This window comes from Scyliorhinus torazame, chromosome 8 (genome assembly GCF_047496885.1).
Source record: "Scyliorhinus torazame isolate Kashiwa2021f chromosome 8, sScyTor2.1, whole genome shotgun sequence".
Taxonomy (NCBI): Eukaryota; Metazoa; Chordata; class Chondrichthyes; order Carcharhiniformes; family Scyliorhinidae; genus Scyliorhinus; species Scyliorhinus torazame.
In genome coordinates this window covers 213,080,349-213,099,818 of record NC_092714.1, presented here as the reverse complement: position 1 = coordinate 213,099,818, position 19,470 = coordinate 213,080,349, and positions in this window count along the sequence as shown.

Sequence of the window (19,470 nt, the reverse complement as noted above, 5' to 3'; positions counted from 1 at the left end):
TCTGTCTCCTTTCTCACCCTCCCCTGCATTCCGCTGCCCTTGTCCATTCCTTCCTATAAGCTGGTTCCCTTACTCATAGCGAGGCAGTGCAGTCCCGCACAAGATTCTCCATTTCAATCGCTTTCTCTGTGTCCTCCTCACCGCTGCCTCGTTTGTCGTTTGTCTGGTCCCTTCACACGGACGAACTCGTCCACCCCTGCCAGGGTATTAAAATAATGCTCTCTGTTCTAGTACATTACCCAGAGCCTGGCTGGGAATAACATCCTGAATCGAACATTGTTTTAGTACAGGGCCGGGCCGACTTCACGTGGTTGAATTTGGCGCTTTGTCAGATCTGCCCCAATGTCTTGGAATACCCTTATCTTGTGTCCTCCCAGCTGCTTGCCTTCATCTGCCTAGCCCAGTGCAGGATCCCCTCCCGCTCCTGATACTGTGCAGCTTGGCTATTATCGCCCTCGGCTGCTCCCCGACCCTGGGCTTTGGACAGAGCAACCTGTGGGTCTGTCGATTTCCGGCGGCTTGGGGAAGCTGTCACTTCCAACCAGGTTGGCCAGCAATTGGTTGGGTCTCTGCCCGCAATTCCGTCTGGCAGGCCCACATTTTGGATATTTTGTCGCCTGGATCGGTTCTCCTGGTCCTCCACCTTCCCTTTCAGGTTCCCCTGGATCACCACCAAACTCTTGATCTCTGCCTCCAGGGTGACGATTCGGTTGCTCTCGTCCATTGATGCCGTTTCCAGTTCCTGTATCGTTTTCCCTTGGGCTTACAGCCTCTTTCCCATGCCGTCAAGCGTGGTCTGCATGGCGGCCAGTGCCTCCGCCACCGACACCTCGCCTGCTGTTTGATTCTCCTCCTTAATCTCTTCCTTCATCGTGGTTCGGTCCTTAGTTAGGAATGTCTTCCAACCATCTCCTAGTGGGGGTGGGGGGGGGCTAGGGGGGAGCCCACTGTCTGGGTCACTGGTGACTGGGGACCTCTCGCCTCGTGGGTCCACTGACCTGCTTGCTTGCAGCTCCTGCCCTTTGCCACAGTTTCTGGTTTCCCTGCGGCCCCTTGAACTACTGTTTCCTGGCACTAATTTTCTCTCTGTTATCTTTGTGGGTGAGGGGATGAATGGATCCGATTTTCCGGGCTAATTTTGGCCAAAAGTGCTGTTTTGCTGTTTTCTGGAGGAGAGCCACCTGATGTGCGACTGCTCAGCACATCCCCGTCACTGGAAGTCAAACCCAGAAATCATAACCCTGAATTACTAACAAACACATGGAACTTTCAAGTAAGACATGTGCTTTTTAAAAAAAGGTTACACCAGCAAAAGATGGCTGAAAGTGTGAATTCTGAGAGTGCGATTCAGTAACTGTCCTGTGTGGATTATACTCAATCTCAAGAGAAACCAAGGGATGTCGTACCTGGAGGCTATCAAGGAACTTCAGACAGTGACGCTTCAAAGGAAAAAATGCAATGCAAAAACTGGTTCTCGGCCCTCTACCAATGGGAACAGCTTCCATCCACCTGCTCTGTCCAAAAATGCAATCCATCTCCTGTGAGTAATATCCCAGACTGTGGGTGTGAGTTAAAAGAAAACAGGCATGTTTGTGTTTTTCCCCTTCCAGGAATACAAAACAACAAAAAAGTTAAAAACCAATTGCAGCACTGGTCTCTGTGCTGGTCTGGTGTTCTGGTTTGACTGTGCTAGTGTGTGCTGTAATAGTTACAGCTGAAGATCACTAGTGTGTGCTGTAATGGTCACAGCTGAAGGTCACCCAAGAGCCATCCCTGCACTTGCAGATAAAAAATGTCTATCTCTCTCTGGATTGTTGGAAGAAAATCATAAGTCAGCAAAGTCACAAATGAAAGGAAACAGGACAACCCACTTCCGCTAAGCTGCAGAATCAAGAATCTCCAAACCATCAGGTCAACAGCCAAGTCAGTGCAACTGGAATCAACCAACTTAACGGCTGCAGCATTTTACCATCTGAATTTAGCAAGGAATGGTCGCCAGTTCATTCCTCCTCACCTCGGAGCATAACAATTTGGGGGTATCTTGTCCAGAATCATAAATTGGAGGCTCTCGCATGCAGAAGGACATTACAACTGCTCCCTTAACCTGAGAGCATAATCATCAGTGGAACATTAAACTGCCTTCTGTTCCCTTGTGCCCTCTCTGTTGCTAAGGAACACCCAGATTTTATGTCCTGTGTTTGCTTCAACCTCCTTTCAAGAGTCGTAAAACTGAATTAAAAATGCAGGTATACAAACAGCTCTTGACCGGCTGCCTCCAGTCTAAAATGAAACTAAACCCAAGTTTTACCTTTTTAACCAACAAATAAAGAATATAAATTAAACTTAAAGTGAAAACCTATTCCTGATACCCTGAAGTACAAATACAATTTACTTCTTCTGGGGTCCATAACACAACAGATCAAATCAGAGCCGCACTGTGCTACCACATCCACTCTTAAATGATGGTGGAAAATTAAACAACCAAAAGGTAGACAATGTGGCTCCATGAACATCCCCACCCCATGACTGGGGAGCCCAGCATGTCAATGCAAAAGACAAATCTGAAGCATTTTAAACTATCTAAAGCCAGAATTGCCAAGTGGGTGATCCATCTCAGTTTTGCCTGAGGTTCCCACCATCATAGAAGCAATTCTTCTGCCAATTTAATTCATATTACATGATGCTAAGAAAGGACTGAGTACACTGGATAGAGCAGAGCCTATGAGACCTGACATCATCCTGGTTATGGTGCTCAAGTCAAGCTCTGGAACTGCTTCTAATCAAGTTGTTACTGTGCAAGTGCAACACTGGCAACTAGATAACAAAGTGGAAAATTGTCCTGTCTGCATAATCAGGACAGTCCAACCTGGCTAATTTCTGCCCCATCAACATGCTCTTTATCAGCAGCAAAATGATGGAAGGGGTTGTTCACAGTCTATCAAGCAGTAGACCGATACACAGTTTGAGTTCAGCCAGGACCACTTGGTTCCTAACCTTGGTCCAAATATAGGGGAAGAAAGCTGAATTCCTGAAGCCTTTTCTTCTTTATTCTTTTGCAGTATGTGGGAATCACTGGAAAGGCCAGCGTTTGTTGCCCATCCATAATTGCCCTTGAACTGAGTGGTTTGGTGGGCCACTTCAGTGGGCAGCTAAGAGTCAAACACATCTGGAGTCACATGTCGGCCAGACCAGGTAAGGATGGCAGATTTCCTGAAAGGACATCCGTGAACCAGGTGGGGATATTTTTTTTAATGCCAATCGATGATAGTTTCATGATTGCCATCATTGAGACTGGCTTTCAATTCCAGATTTTTTTAACTGAGTGCAAATTCCACCAGCTACCATGGTGGGATTTGAACCCGTGTCCTCAGATCAATAGCCTAGGCTCCTGGATTACTAATCCAGTGACATTGCCACTATGGGAGGTGAGAGAGAATGCCTTTGACATCAAGACGGAATCTGCCGGAATGTAGCATCAAGGAGGCCAACTAAAATCAAAATCAGTCTGGATTGGAGCAAAACTCCCCATTGGTTGGAGTCATACCTAGCACAAGGAAGATGGTTGTGATTGTTGGATGCCAATCATCCAGCCCAGGAGGATATTGCTGCAGGAGTTTCTCAGAATAGTGTCCTAGGTCCAATAATCCCGAGCCCCTTAACTGACAATCTTCCATCCATCATAAGGTCAGAAGCGGAGATGTTCGCAATTGATTGTACAGTGTTCAGTTCCATTCACCACTTCCCAAGTAACAGTACAACCTGTGTCTACATGCAGCAAGACCTGGAGAACATTAAGGCTTGGGCTGATATGTGGCAGGTAACCTTCATGTTACACAAGTGTGATGCAATGGCCAACTCTAACAAGAGCAAATTAACTGTCTTCCTTTGACATAAAATGGCATTACTATCAACAAATCCCCCATTATCAACATCCTGAGATTCACCACTGACCAGAAATTTATCTGGACCAGTCACTTGAATACTGTGGCTGAAACAGAGGGTTAAAGGCTCGAAATTATGTGGCAAATGCCTCAATTTCTGACCATGTACAAGTCGGAGTGTGATGGTATACTCTGTACTTGGCCAGGTGAGTGCAGCTCCCGCAGCACTGAAGAAGCTCAAAACCATACAGGACAAAGCAGCCCACATGACTGACACCCCATCCACCATCTTAAACATTCAATCTCAGGGCAGCACGGTGGCGCAGTGGGTTAGCCCTGCAGCCTCACGGCGCCGAGGTCCCAGGTTCGATCCCGGCTCTGGGTCACTGTCCATGTGGAGTTTGCACATTCTCCCCGTGTTTGCGTGGGTTTCGCCCCCACAACCCAAAGATGTGCAGGGTAGGTGGATTGGCTCATTACCACACTGTGGTGACCATATACTTGATGCACTGTAGCAATTGTCCAAGGCTTCAGCAGAATCTTCTGTGCAATATTTACCATCTGGAAGGATATGCATGGCAATACATATATGATAGAAATCTGCTCGTTCCTCTCCAATCACACACCGTCTTGCAGACATATCATTGCTCCTTCTCTGTCACTGGGTCAAAATCCTCGAACGTCTCACTACGGGAATACCTTCATCACATGGACTGCAGCAGTTCAAGTAGGTGGCTCATGACAACTTTCCCAAGGGCAATAATGGTTGGGCAATAAGTGCTGGCTTTGCCAGTGATACCTTATCCTGTGAATGAAAAAAATGAATGATGTAAAATTTAGATGTACAATGAACTGTGAGGAAGATGAGCTTGAAGAAGACATAAACGGGTGAAAAGGATGAATAGTGGCAAATTATATTTAATGCAAGAAGTACAGAAAGAATGAGGAAAGGCAGGCGCCGGAATGAGGCGACTAGGGGCTTTTCACAGTAACTTAATTGAAGCCTACTTGTGGCAATAAGCGATTATTATTATTATTAATATTATTATTAAACTGAAGGGTACAATCCTAATGGAGTTACAGGAACAGAGACACCTGAGGTCGATGTGCACAAATCATTGAAGGTGGCAGGGCAAGCTGAGGAAGCATTTTTTAAAAAGGCATATGGGATCCTGGGCTTTATAAATAAGGACATTAAGTATAAAAGTAAGGAAGTTATGATGGATCGTTCTAAAACAGTGGTTTAGCCTCAACTAGAATACTGTTTCCAATTCTGGGCACTGCACTTTCGGAAGAATATGATGGTTCTAAGAATAAGCAAGATTGGTTCCAGAGATGAGAGACTTCAGATTTGTGGGTAGCCTGGAGAAGCAAAGATTGTTCATCTTAGAGAAGGTTGAGAGGAGTTTTGATAGAAGCCATGAGGGGTTGGACAGAGCAGGTGGATGGAAGCTGTTCCCATTGGTAGAGGGCCGAGAACCAGAGGCCACACACCTAAGGCGATTGGCAAATGAACCAATGTCAAAAAGAGGAAATGTTTTTTTTAATGCATGAAATGATTATGATCAGTGCCTGAAGTAATAGTGGAGGCCGATTCAATCGTTCAGTTGGCTGGATGGCTGGTTTGTGATGTTGAGCGATGCCAACAGTCCAAGTTCAATTCACGTACAGGCTGAGGTTATCCATGAAGACACTGCCTTCTCAACCTTGCCCCTCACCTGAGGTGTGTTGACCCTCAGGTTAAATCACCACCAGTGAGCTGCCTCTCAAAGGGGAGAGCAGCCTATAGTCCTCTGGAACTGTGCCAACACTTTGGTTTTCTGAAGAGAATTGGATAAGCACCCGAAGGCAAAGAATTTGCAGGGGTCCAGGGAAAGGTTAGGGGAACAGGTTGACAAAATTGTTCATTGGGATTGTCATGGGGTTGATGGGCTGAATCTGACTGTGACTATCCTGTGATTCTGATTCTATAAGTGACTTAATGAACAGTTATATTGTGTGCCAGCTGCACATGTAGTGTTACTTTCCCTTCTCACATGGACCTGATTAACGGTGATCAAGATTTGAATTCCTGTGGACTTCCGGTGGCGGCCATGGAGTGAGTGGTCGCTTATTTGGCAGCTCCCGCTCGCAGTGTACCTTTGGGACCTTTTCCCCAGATTTACGGTGGATTTGATCGACAAAACAGGAGACTGGTGTAGTAGAGGAGAAGGATTCCCACCAGTGCATGGATTCATGGGCCAGAAGTGGTCTGAAAAGGAGAGAAAGTTGGTCGAAGACAGGAGTTTGTCTGGAGCACAGGAGAATATGGCAGAGAGTCAGGGACCAAAATTGACAGCCCACTGGTCAGCAAAGAAAGGAATATCTGGATCCGATTAAGATGGGGATTGATCATGTGGAAGCCCAGGGCCAGGCGATTCAGAAGGTGGAAGACGTGGTTGCTGAGCACATTGAGCAGTTAGCCACGATGGTGGTGTAGATGGGGCTGGTGAAGGACCACCAGAAGAGGCTGCAAGAGAAAGTGGAGGACCTGGAGAACAGATCGCGCAGACAAAACCTGAGGATTGTTGGCCTGCCGGAGGGAAGCGAGGGATCAGCCGCAGGTACATATGTGACGCGTATGTTCGAGAAGCTGCTGGGGGAAGGTACGTTTGCTCGACCCTTGGAGGTGGACAGGGCGCACAGAGCACTTTTGAGGAAGCTGCTGAGCAATGAGCCGCCGAGGGCAATGGTGGTACGAATGCACCGGTTCTTGGACAAGGGACAGACCTTGAGGTGGGCCAGGCAGACGAGGAGCTGCAAATGGGAAGATAACAAGCTGCGCATTTACCAGGACTTGGGTGCGGAACTGGCCAAAAGAAAGGCTGGTTTCAACAAGGTGAAATCGGCCCTCTTTATGAAGGGGGTGAAGTTCAGCATGCTGTACCCAGCGTGTTTGTGGGTCACTTATGAGGGCCAGGAACTTTATTTCGGATCGCCAGATGAGGCGATGAACTTTGTTAAGGACAAGGGACTGGCAGGTGATGGAGGGCATTGAACTTGGGGGCGAGTAGTTGTGTTCTTGATATGCTGCTAAATTTCTTTTCTCTTTGGGATTTGTATGTATTGTCTTGCACTAGGTTTTGGGCCATTGCTCAGTTTTGTATGCGGGTTAACTTTGTTCTTAATGGGAGATGGTGGGTGGAATTTTCTTCTTTGTGTTTGTTGGGGAATGTGATGTTTTGCATATGTATGTTCAGGCAGGAGGGAGGGAGATCAGTGAGGGGTAGGATGCTTGGTGCCATGGGCAGTGGCTACCAGGCTAGCTGGGCGGGCTAGCTCACGGAAGTGGGGTGGGGGACGAGCAGGTGATCAGTTTTTTGAGGTGGGTGATATTGCTATTTTGTTATTGGGGGAAGTGGGAAGGGGGGGTATTGATCTGCTGGCAGGGAGGGAATGGGGCATGGAGACAAATTGGGAGTCAATGACGGTGGGCGGCCGAGGGCTGGCCTGAAGAGGCGCGGGATGCGGGCTGGAGGCTGGCCTAAGAAGGGTTATGGCTGATCGGCAGGGAGGGGCGGCGGGGTGCCCCCCCGACCAGGCTGATGACATGGAACGTGAGAGGGTTGAATAGGCCGGTCAAGAGGCCTCGCGTGTTCGCGCGTTTGAAGAGTTTGAAGATGGACGTGACAATGCTACAGGAGACACACCTGAGGGTAGTGGACCAGACTAGGCTGAGGAAGGGGTGGGTCGGGCAGGTATTCCATTCGGGGCCAGACTCTAAAGCTAGGTGGCTAGCGATTTTGATCAATAAGCGGGTGTCATTTGAGGTAGGGAGCATAGTGACGGACTCCGGGGGGTAGGTACATTATGGTGAGTGGGAAACTGGAGGGGATGCCCTGCCAAACTTTAGGAACTATTACTGGGTGGCAAACATAGCCATGATCAGGACAGTGGGAAGTGGAGGAGGGGTCGGCATGGGAATGGATGGAGGCGGCATCATGTAAGGGCACAAGCTTAGGGGCACTGGTAACGGCACCTCTGCTGTTCTTGCCGGCCCGGTACTCCACACACCCGGTGGTGATGGTGGCTCTGAGAGTCTGGGGGCAGTGGCGGAAGCATATGGGAGTGGAGGGAGCTTCGGTGTGGGCTCCAATTTGTGATAATCACTGGTTTGTCCCGGGGAGGTTGGATGGGGGTTTCAGAGGTGTGCAGGGATTGAGAGGCTGGGGGATCTGTTTATCGATGGGAACTTTCCTTGTTTGGAGGATTTGGCGGAGGAGTTTGAATTGCCAGGTGGGAATGGGTTCCAATACCTCCAGGTGAGGGACTTTGTACGAAGGCAGGTTTCGACCTTTCCGCTTGTACCGCCGCAGGGGATAAAGGATAAGGTAGTTTCAAAAACGGGAGTGGTGGAGAAGAAAAACGGGAGTGGGGGAGGGGAAGGTCTTGAAAATGTATTTGTTTATTTATTTTTAAAATTTAGAGTACCCAATTATTTTTTTCCCAATTAAGGGGCAATTTAGCATGGCCAATCCACCTAACCTGCACATCTTTGGGTTGTGGGGGTGAAACCCACACAGACATGGGGAGAATGTGCAAACTCCACACGGACAGTGACCCAGGGCCGGGATTCGAACCCGGGTCCTCAGTGCCGCAGTCCCAGTGCTAACCACTGTGCCACATGCTGCCCTAGGTCTCGGAGATTTATAAAGAGCTCATGGAGTGGGTGCTTACCCAGATAGGGGAGGTGAAGTGTAAGTGGGAAGATGAGCTGGGTAAGGAGCTAGAGGCGGGTCTGTGGGAGGATGCTCTGAGTAGAGTCAACACGTCCTCATCATGTGCTAGGCTCAGCCTGATACAATTTAAGGTAGTCCGCCGGGCACATATGACTGTGGTCCAGATGAGCAGGCTTTTTGGAGTAGAGGACAGGTGTGTGAGGTGTGCAGGAGGGCCCACAAATCATGTCTACATGTTTTGGGCATGTCCGATGCTGAGGGGATTCTGGCAGGGATTTGCCAATGTCATGTCCATGGTTTAAAGACAAGGGTGGCACCGAGTCCAGAGGTAGCGATTTTTGGAGTGTTGGAAGACCTGGGAGTCCAGGGGGCGAGAGAGGCTGACGTTTGATACCCCTGAGACGGATCTTATGAGCGTGGAGGGACTCGGAGCCCCCAAAATCGGGGGTATGGGTTAGCGACATGGTCGGGTTTCTCAAACTTGAGAAAATTAAGTTCACCCTGAGAGGATCAATGTTAGGGTTCGTTCAGAGGGGCAGCCATTTATCGACTTCTTCGGGGAAAACTAAACTGTTAGCAGATACAATAAGGGGGAGGGTTAAGGAATGAGGGAGTAAGGGGAGATAGTTTAGTTTAGTTTAGGCGGGAACAGTGAGAGGGGATGGAAGGATGTTGGCTGGGTATGATTGTTGGTTCGGGAGGATGTTACATACTGAATTCTGTTTACATTTGTATTTGTATCTTTTGTTGTTAGAAAACCATAAATGCCTTAATAAAATGTTTGTTAAAAAAAATGCTGCAAATACTCAGCAGATGCGACAGCTTCTGTGGAGAAAGAAAACAAGGCGACGATTCTTCTGAAAAAAAAAAGATTTGAATTGCTGTTTCGTTTATTTGATTTACTTCATCACCTTTTTCTTTGGAGCAAAAAAAGTGGTTTGTTCCATTGTGAATATACGCCGCCTGTATCTTAACTCGCACCAAGTCCCATTCACAAATCACCCTGCTGTTCAGTGACCTACTTTGGGTCCCGGTCTTGCGACACATTGATTTAAAAATGTTTATCTTTGTTTACAAATCCGTCCGTAGCCTCACCCCTCCTTATCTCTGGAACTCCTATAATCTGTAGCCACCTAAAATGGCTGATTCCCGATTAGAATGGTCAAACCCCGATCTAAAATGGCGAACGAAAGAGGCTGATGGGAAAATCAGCCAACAGGACTCAAACGGACAGCTGCAGGCAAAACAGTGTATTCGGCTCTGGGGAAGTCGGCCCAGACCGATACCTGCAGCCATTAACAGCACAACAGCCCAGCCATCTGCATACTAAGCAGCCATTCCCGGGAACAATTGCTACACATTAGCAACATAAAGCCGATCCAGACTTTTCGGCGCCAGCAGTGGCCGTGACAAAGGATCAAGGAATCGCCCCATTATTGGAGCATATCGAACCAAGTGATTGGGACCAAGTCCAATCACTTGGAACCAGGTACGAGGTCCACCCCGAGAGGGAGGAAGCCCCTAGGGACTATAAAAATAGGGGCCAAGTTCAGATCGACCCTTCGCTTCCTGCTCGCAACCTTCGAGACCCTTCTACAAAGACAACTGTAAGTGTTACTCCAGCGATCGCTACCTGTTAGGCGCTCCTGACTATCGACTCGTACCAGCCTTTTTGAATCCCGCAGGCCAGAACCAATTCGATAGACCATTCGTTTCCCTGACCTGGTGGGCCATTTCCAAAGTTAAGTATTGGCCGTTAGTGGTAGGTAGTTGCCTAGAAGTCGGATTATTGTATAAGTATTTATTGCTGTATAAATAAATGATCGTTGATTTAACTTTTACTAAGCGGTGTGTTGCATTATTAATCATTACTTGGACTTGAACCACGTGGCGGTATCAGAAAGATACCTGGCGACTCGTGAGCAAAGGTGACAGAATTAGAGCTAATAAAACTAATGCTAATAAGAGCAACAGATCCTCCAAGATCTTACTACGCCTCCAATTCTGGCCTCCTGCACATTCCTGATTTTCATCACTCTTTGGTGGTTGTGTCGAGAGCTGCCTGAGCCCTAAGCTCTGGAATTCCCTCAAGAAATATCTTCACCTCTTTACCCTTGTCTCCTCTTTTAAATATACCTCTTTGACTAAATGTTTGGTCACCCGTCTTAATATCTCTTTATTTGGCTTTGTGTCAAATTTTGTTTGATAACATGACTATGAAGTACCTTAAGGTGTCTTCCTGTGTTAAAGGTATAATACAAGAAACTTGTTGTCCTTGTTGATTGCAAAAGTCATTCGGAAGTTAAAATATTTTGGGTCTTGTACCAAAAGACTGCTGTTATCTTCTCTTAAATCGATTACACCAATGTCAAACAAAACGCTTCCAAAGTTGAGGTATGGAAATGTATGCTAGGCATACTATTGTATAACATTACAGCTGGATATTCTCTGGTACTGCTTACTGTAAACCACAGGTTATGTTTTAATTCATTCTACGGACTGTGGGTGTTGCTGGCTAGGCCAGCATTTATTGCCCAACCCTAGTTGCCCTTCAGAAAGTGATGGTGAACTGCCTTCTTGAACTGCTGCAGTCCCTGAGGTGTAGGTACCCCCACAGGGCTGTTGGGGAGGCAATTCCATGATTTTGACCCAGCGACAGTGAAGGATTGGCAATATCTTTCTAAGTCACAATGGTGAGTGAGATGGAGCCCCCCCCTCACTCCCAGGTAGTGTTGTTCCCATTGATCTGCTGCCCTTACCCTTTTAGATGATAGCGGCCGTGTAAGTTCAGTAGCTTATCTGATATGGAGTTTGTCCAGGAAATCTACTGCCAAAAAGTTCAATAAAAAGTGTTGTTTTTGACATGCAATGGGTTAAAAGCAGAAGCTGGCAGCTAGAGGCAGCTAGAGGCTAGTCATCTTTTAAATTAGATGGAGTGGAGGCTTTCTAATGACCGTGCTTAATTAAGAAAGAAGCAAGTGAAGAAAAATACATAATCGCAAGGAATTTCAATTACCTAGAGTACTTTTATATTGCTGCAGGAAAATCAGTGTCACACTAGCATCTCAGCACTCCTCTCACCTATTTAGATAGCCACTCAACATCATGTTGTCCCAGACATTGACCAGTAGACCTGAGGTATTTGTTGGAGATTTACGAGATCCATGAAAAGTATGTGCCTGCTGCCTCCAGGACAAGGTAGCGAAAAGTCTCTGATCACCGAGGTGTAATGAGAAAAGTGTACAGCGTGTTTTTTTTTCACTTGCTACGGTTGTGAGCAGAAACACTGTTACTGCAATAACCCTCAGGAGGCCCACAGGAATATTCTAATCAATCTCCCTATGGGACTCATGGAATACAAGCTTCCCCGCTAGTGGGTGAAGGCCTGTCTAGCTGGGGCTTATTACTGGGCTATGTAAAAGCCAGCCCGGTCAGGGACCAGTACTCTGGTAGTCCCGACGCTGTAGCGGCCGTTTTCTATGACTACAATAAACTTGTGTTTATTCACCTAAAAGGTCCTCCTGGGCCTTCATACTGGCGATGAGGTAAAAACAGCAAATGCGATTCTGGACATCCCAGCCACACCAGAATATTGCTACGCAGGAATGAGGTCAGGGAAGTTTTGAAAATGCCACTTTTGGGGAAATTAGAGGTGTTTGATGGGGTCCCATTGATGAAGACCAAGTGGCTGGACGTACACCAGATGTCCACCACCGTGGAGAATTACGGCAAACATTTAGCACCCACAGGGTACCGGAGGTACTGGTCTTCGGCAACGGGACTCCGTTCACTCGTCAGGAGTTCCTATCATTTTTGCATGTCAACGAGGCAAGGCACTTCAAGACTAGTCTGTACCACCCCCCTCAAGTGATTTGGCAGAGTATGCGGTTCAAACATTCAAATAAGGCATGAGGAAACAGAATACGTGCTCCCTTGCTAAAAAGCTGGCAAAGTTCATATTTCCATTATTGGACCATGCCTCACGTCGCAACCCATAGCACCAACGGAGCTATTAATGGGCTGATGCCTCCAAACCCACCTGAGCCTGACATTTCCAAGTCCAGGCAGTAAAATAGAGACAAAGCAAAAGAAGTACCACGACCACCGGAAGCCTGAGAGAGGCTTTAAACTCGGAGACGCTGAGCATATCCGTAATTTTGGGGATGGCACCCATTGCTTCCCTGGGGTCATGTTGGAGAGAATAGGGCCGGTTTCGTACAAGGTCAGAACCGGAGAAAAGACCGTACGGAAACAAGTGGACCGCCTCAAGGGCAGGGAATCTGCCTTGGAGGAAACCACACCAGGTACATCAGTGCCTCCACTGCTCCTTGTACCGCCATATAGTCAAGAGGCATAACGCAATGTGGGCCAGCATCCAGACCGACAGGACGATGATGACTCAGCTTTGGATATGGACACGGATGGATCAGCAATTACAGACAATGGCACAACCAGAGCCCAGCCCCCAAACAGTGACCCTCTGTCATTTGTCACAAAGTGATCGATGCCTCGATACACACCCCCTGACCCGGCCCCACCACTGGTCGAGGTGCAGCTGGCAACTGGAAGGGAACCATTGAACTTGGTGGGGGGAGGGGGGATGTAATAACAGTCACGAGGCCCAAGGGGATACCCTAACTGATCTCCCTTTGGGACTCGTGGGATATGAGCTTCCCCGCTCATGGGCAGAGACCTGTTCATCATGAGCTCGTTACCGGGCTATTTAAAGCCACATGGACAGGCATTGGAATTCTGGTAGTCCTGAAGCGAACTTATTGTGTGTATTCCTCCAAAGCGGCCATTTTTTATGACTACAATAAACTTGCATTTATTCACCTACATGAGCCTCCTGGGTCTTCATACTTATCATATCAATAGACCAGAGTAATGTCAAATAAAGTATTTCTTTGTCATAGTATTTATGGAAGACTTGAGCATTCCTGTTATAAATTGGGCATGCCCAAGTGGGAAGAACTCTGAGCTGTAGTGCACAATTGCATCCTAATTCAATGCATCTCTATCTTCTTGTGAAGGGTAATGTACTGGGCTGTTGATTGCATCTTGGTAGATTTGATGATGTTTTCATAGACTTTAACAGGTTAACAGCAAGTTTTTATTAACTACTAGAATAATTTACAAATATACAGTAAAGGTTACAATCACGGAGCTGTTGCTGTGCTTAAGTCTGCCCGCAGTTCTGTCCAACAGCACCCTGAACCCAAGGTGCAGGTCATGTGCTCTCTTACACCTCGATGTAGGCAGTACTGTATTCAGTCATTAACTCTATATGTGTCTACACTTCCTCTAAGGCTTTATCTAATGTATTTTAAATGATTATAATCTACCTTATGTCCTTGAAAGCACTCTGGACCATTCTTTAATACTTTTTACTCAACCGATCCCGGAGTACTCGGAGAGTCGGAGGCAGGAATTGAAAAAAACATTCTTTCAGCCAGCTCATCGATGGTAATACTCGTCGATTAAAACAATTGGTGGGCTCAAAACCTCCTAGAAAATGATCTACGTTAAGAAATAAAGGGGTGGGTTGTAAAAACCGAGTTACTTATTGAAGCTGGCGAGTCTTTTCCAGCTGCGCACCTTCGCACGTGGCGGGCTGCAGCATTGGGTCCTCAAACTCAGTGTGAGAGCGAGAGTTGCTTTTGGGAAAGGCAACTGCTCAAAAAGGAAAAATAACAGGCTGGTAAGCAAGGTTAAGCAGAATTACAGCTGAAACTTTCAGATTTTAAAACAGATTGGTGTTTACAAAAAAAATCTGAAAGCCACAGGGCAATGAAGAAAGGAATATTTTTAAAGAAACAAAAAAAGAAATAATACAAATTAAATTGGAAGAGAAAGAAATTAGAGGGGAGGAAACGTTAACTGCAACTTAAGAGCTGGTAACTGTGATGGTGGCGGTATGGAACCATTCTATGAGAATGTGGGATCATGAAGTTCCTAAGCAGAGAGATTTCAATACTAGCTTGCTGCAAACTGGATACCGGATGAAATTAAAGTAGCAACTTTCTTGAGTGTAATAGGATGGGAAACCTTCACTCTATTACTAAGTCTTGTCCATCCTGCAAAGCCTGGTACAGTAACCTATGAGGAATTAATTAAGTCTCTTGAAGAACACTGCTCACCCAAACCATTAACCATGGCAGAGAGATTCAGATTTCATCAACGTAGTCAAGAAGAGGGTGAAAGTATTTCACAAATCGTAACTGTACTACAGAGATGATCCAAGAATTGTGAGTTTGGATCTACTTTTGAGGACACACTACAAGGCAAACTTGTGTGTGGATTGAGAAATTAGACAATCCAGAGGCAGTTGCTGACAGTAAGCTCTCTAACACTCAAACTTGCTGTTGAAATAGCAGTGCCTATGGAATTGGCAGCCAAAGAAGCTTCCCAAATTGGAGCTGGCACCAATTGGTTGATGGAAAGAACACATTACAGAAACACTTTTAAAAGTACAAGAAAATATTTGTAAACACTTTCGGGGAAATGACCAGAGTGGAGGCACTGCTTAAGATAAAATCTGATAGCACCTCTAAATGCTTAAAGGCGAAGAACTGTGTCATATGGTATCAAACCAAAAGTCGAAGTGGAACTTGACAAATTAATCAAAGATGGAGAGATTGAGAATGTGACGATGAATGATTGGGCAACTCCAATGGTACTAGTTATAAAGTCAGATGGCAAAGTAAGAATCTGCGATGACTTTAAAATATCGATAAATCCAGTGTTGTGTGCCGATCAGTATCCCTTACCATTAATAGTGGACATATTTGCTCGATTGTTGGGTGGACAACAGTGCAGTAAGATTGATTTATCCCAAGCCTACCTCCAGAAGAAGGTAGTAGTTGAGTTGCTTCTAACTATTCTAACACACAAGGACTGTTCAGGTACAAACGGGTACCATTCGGAATAACGTCTGCACCGCCCTATTCCAAAACTCATGGACCAAATCCTTTCTGGCCTCAATGGTGTTCAATGTTATTTGGGCGACATTTTAATTACTGACAGTACTGAACAGGAGCACCTAAAGAATTTAGAAGACACATTGGAGCATCTTGAAAGACATAATTTTCACATCAAGAGAGAGAAATGCAAATTTTTCCAATCATTAACAAGCTATCTTGGTCATGCAATTGATAAGGACAGGCTTCACAAGGAACCTAAGAAGATGACTGCGGTTTTGGATGCACCAAATTGTTAGATGAATTGGACATACTGAAATCTCCCTCTGTGTACCCGAACAGGTGCCAGAATGTGGCGACTAGGGGCTTTTCACAGTGACATCATTGCAGTATTAATGTAAGCCTACTTGTGAAAAAAAGATTGTATACACTCCAGAAATTCATCTTGATTGTACTGTGACTAATTTGACTCAGGCAATCTATATACAGATTAAAGTCACCCATAATTACAGATGTTCCTGTATCACGTGCGTCTCTGATTTCCTGTCTAATGCTATTCCCAACATTACCACTATAGTTTGGTGGTCTGTATACCATTCCTATGAACGTTTTTTGCCCCTTGGTGTTTCTTAACTCGACCCATACAGATTCCACATCGTCTGTGCTGTGATCTTCCCTCAGTATTGTATCAATATCTTCTCTAATCAACAATGCAACTCCACTACCATATCCTTTCTGTCTATCCTTCCTAAAAACTGAATAGTCCTTAATGTTTAGTTCCCATCCTTGGTCACCTTGGAGCCATGTCTCCTTATTCCCAGCTATATTACACCTCTTTACATCTATCTGCGCAACTAATTAATTCATTTTATTTTGGATGCTCTGAGCATTCCAGTTCAAAGCCTTAAGGCTTTTAATGTTCCTTGTCCCATCCCTACTATTTTTTACTGTGCCCTTATTTGATTCTGGCCGTTGATTTTGCTGCCTATCAATTTTCTTGCTCACCTTGCTGCCTTTTTCTCTTGTTCTTGATTCCCCCTGCTCTGAATCCTTACATAGATTCCCATTCCCTAGTTTAAACCCTCCCCAACCACTCTAGCAAGCAACCCCCCCCCCCCCCCCTCCCCCCACTCCGCTCAAGGGCATCAGTCCAGTCCTGCCTGCCCAAGTATAACCTATACCGTTTGTACTGACCCTCAGAACCGGTCCCAATTTCCCAGAAATCTTAAACCCTCCCCCTCACACTATATTTTCAGCCACGCATTCATAATATATACCCTGCTATCTCTACCATTGACTAACACGTGGCACTGGCAGTAATCTTGAGATAACTACCTTGAAGGTCCTACTTTTCAACTTGTTTCCTAGCTCCCTACATTCTGCTTTTAGGACCTGATCTTTTTTTTACCTATACCGTTTGGGAGTACGCTTCCAACTGTTTGATTAGATTGACATCCCATTTTTTGAGAGGTCCACTTGGCCCTTGCTGTTGTCGGGTTTTTACCTTGGACATAAACTTCCTCATAGACAAACGTCATGAGGCACAGGCAAAAATGTTGGATTCAGGGAGGCATTTTTGACAGTTCCTTCTCATCCAATAAGGGGGCTACTGGCTTATTGTCCATTTTTATTGTAACCTTGAGGGCGGTGATTGTGGTATTATCAGGAATTACAGTACCCAAGAGGCTGAAGACCATTGGTTAAACCTAGGAGTTTACCATTGGCTGTTGGTATGTAGCTCCGCCTTGACAGGCGGGGTATAAAAACCGATGCCGTCCCAGCAGCCCTCATTTTCTGTACCGAAGCTGCTGGGGAACAGTTCTAGTCGATTAAAGCCTTCAGTTATGTTACAACCTCGTCTTTGATTGTAATTGATCGTGCATCTTTAAGACAGTGTACCTTGTCTCTGTGTCCGCCAACTCTCTGGATGTGTAGTGCACAGTTCAACAACTTCCTTCCAGTTGTTCCTGGATCAGGACCTTCTCACGCCTGTGAACGAAGCAGCTGCAGCCATGGTGATGGGCAGGGCTTTGTCATCGAGGACCAGAATGTCTGTGGGCGCAGCGCTGCCTTGATGCAAGTGAAAGCTTGCTATTGATGTGAGTCCCAGCACCATGCTTGATCTTTCTAAAGTAGATGCCTGAAGGGCTCTGTGATCTGTGCCAAATTTGGTAAAAATTGTACAAGCTGGTTCGCCATCCCCAAGGATCGTTGGTGATCTGGAATCGAGAATGGGGCTAGGAACTCGCTGAAAGCCTTGTTTTTTTTTGTTGGTCTGTTGTGGTGCATTTATTGCTGACAGTGTGGCCCAGGAATTGAATTGAAGTTTTGGAAAACTTGCATTTGTCATTCAGCATCAACACTGCTCCTTGCAGGTGCTTTAAGACTGCTGTGGTCTCTCGTCATGTTCATCCACCATTGCACTGTGAATTAATACATGGTCCATGTGGCAAATTAACTACCCTCTGAAGGCCCTGAAAAATGGCCAACATCGTACAAAGGGATATTTCTGGCACAGCCGTGATTCCAAGCAGCCGGCAGTTAAAGCATAATCTGCTGAAGAGGGTGGTAAATGGTGTCAGCAGCCTGTACTCTTCATCGAGAGGGAGTTGCCAAAAGCACTTGCTTTGCAGTTAGTTGTGCGACTGGGGAGATGACTCCTGTGCTTGTCATCTCATCCAGCTGCTGCTGCACCTGCTCCATAAGTGGGTGGGAGACATTACATGGTGTGAATGGGCACATGGATTTAGTATCCTCTCTCAGCGTGATCCTGTATGCATTTTGCAGTCACCCCAGTACTGTGAAGAGTTTCACGGACTCACATTTGTACTTGTAACCAGGCCCTTGCTGGCTGATCTCACCAATCTTCTGTTAGAAGTTAACTTCAACTCAGGCTTTCTGGCTTAGTAATGAACACTCCTGGTTGTGGACCACAAAAGGGTCTCATGGATTATTCTATTCTTGTGTCTCGGTGTCGCCTGCTGGGTGCCTTTTTTTGAGAGCTTTAAGCTTCCTGTTCCCTATAGTGGCATTAGTCGCTGGGTCACCAGCATTGCATTGGTGCTTGGTCAGATAGGATTGTTATGCTGGTTCCTGTGTCCAATTCAAAATTTGTTAAATGGCCATTGACTAAAATGTCCACATTGCAAGATGAGAGAGGAAGATCTTTGACCTCACTCAAGAAGCATGCCTTAGCGTCTTCCGGGCTTGCAGTCTCAACCTCATGCGTAATCTTTGGACCTTCTATGCATTTCAGTTTTTGCCTTGCATAACTTTCCATGGTGTCCTATCCTGTTGCACTGAAAGCGTCGGGCTGAACTCTCAGGACATTGATTTTGCCTGAGGGACACTTCACTCCACAGTGTTGCAATGATACCTCGGCTGGCCAGTCAGGATATTGCTTTCCCTCATGACAAGTGTCCTTGTGTCTTTGCTGCGAAACTAACTGGATAGGATTGACTTCTGCACCACAATTTACTTTCTCCCCTTAAAATGGTCTTGTGCTCATGGAGTTCCTCTCTGGATTGCCTTTTCCAGAGTTAGATCTTGCTTTGCCTGCAGGGGATCAGAGAGTGTGTCATCTGCCACTCCCATTACGCTCTCTGATGTGTTGCGATTTCACATCTCCGTACCAGCCACATTCTGCCATCCTGTACAGATCATTGATAAGGGGTGTAGGTTAGGTTGGTCTTAGACTCGGATAAATGGTCGGCACAACATTGTGGGCCGAAGGGCCTCTACTGTGCTGTACTGTTCTATGTTCTATGAATCAAAAGGTTTACTTGGCTGTTGGATTCTCTTATTGAATTTAGCTCTTTCAACTGTTTTGTTACTTCTTAGATTAAAGCAAGCATTAAATGATTTTCGTGCCTTTTTGAATTTTGCCGATAATTCATGAATTCCTTCTTGCAATAATGTAATCCACAATTAGGCCTACAGAGTAAAGCAGCA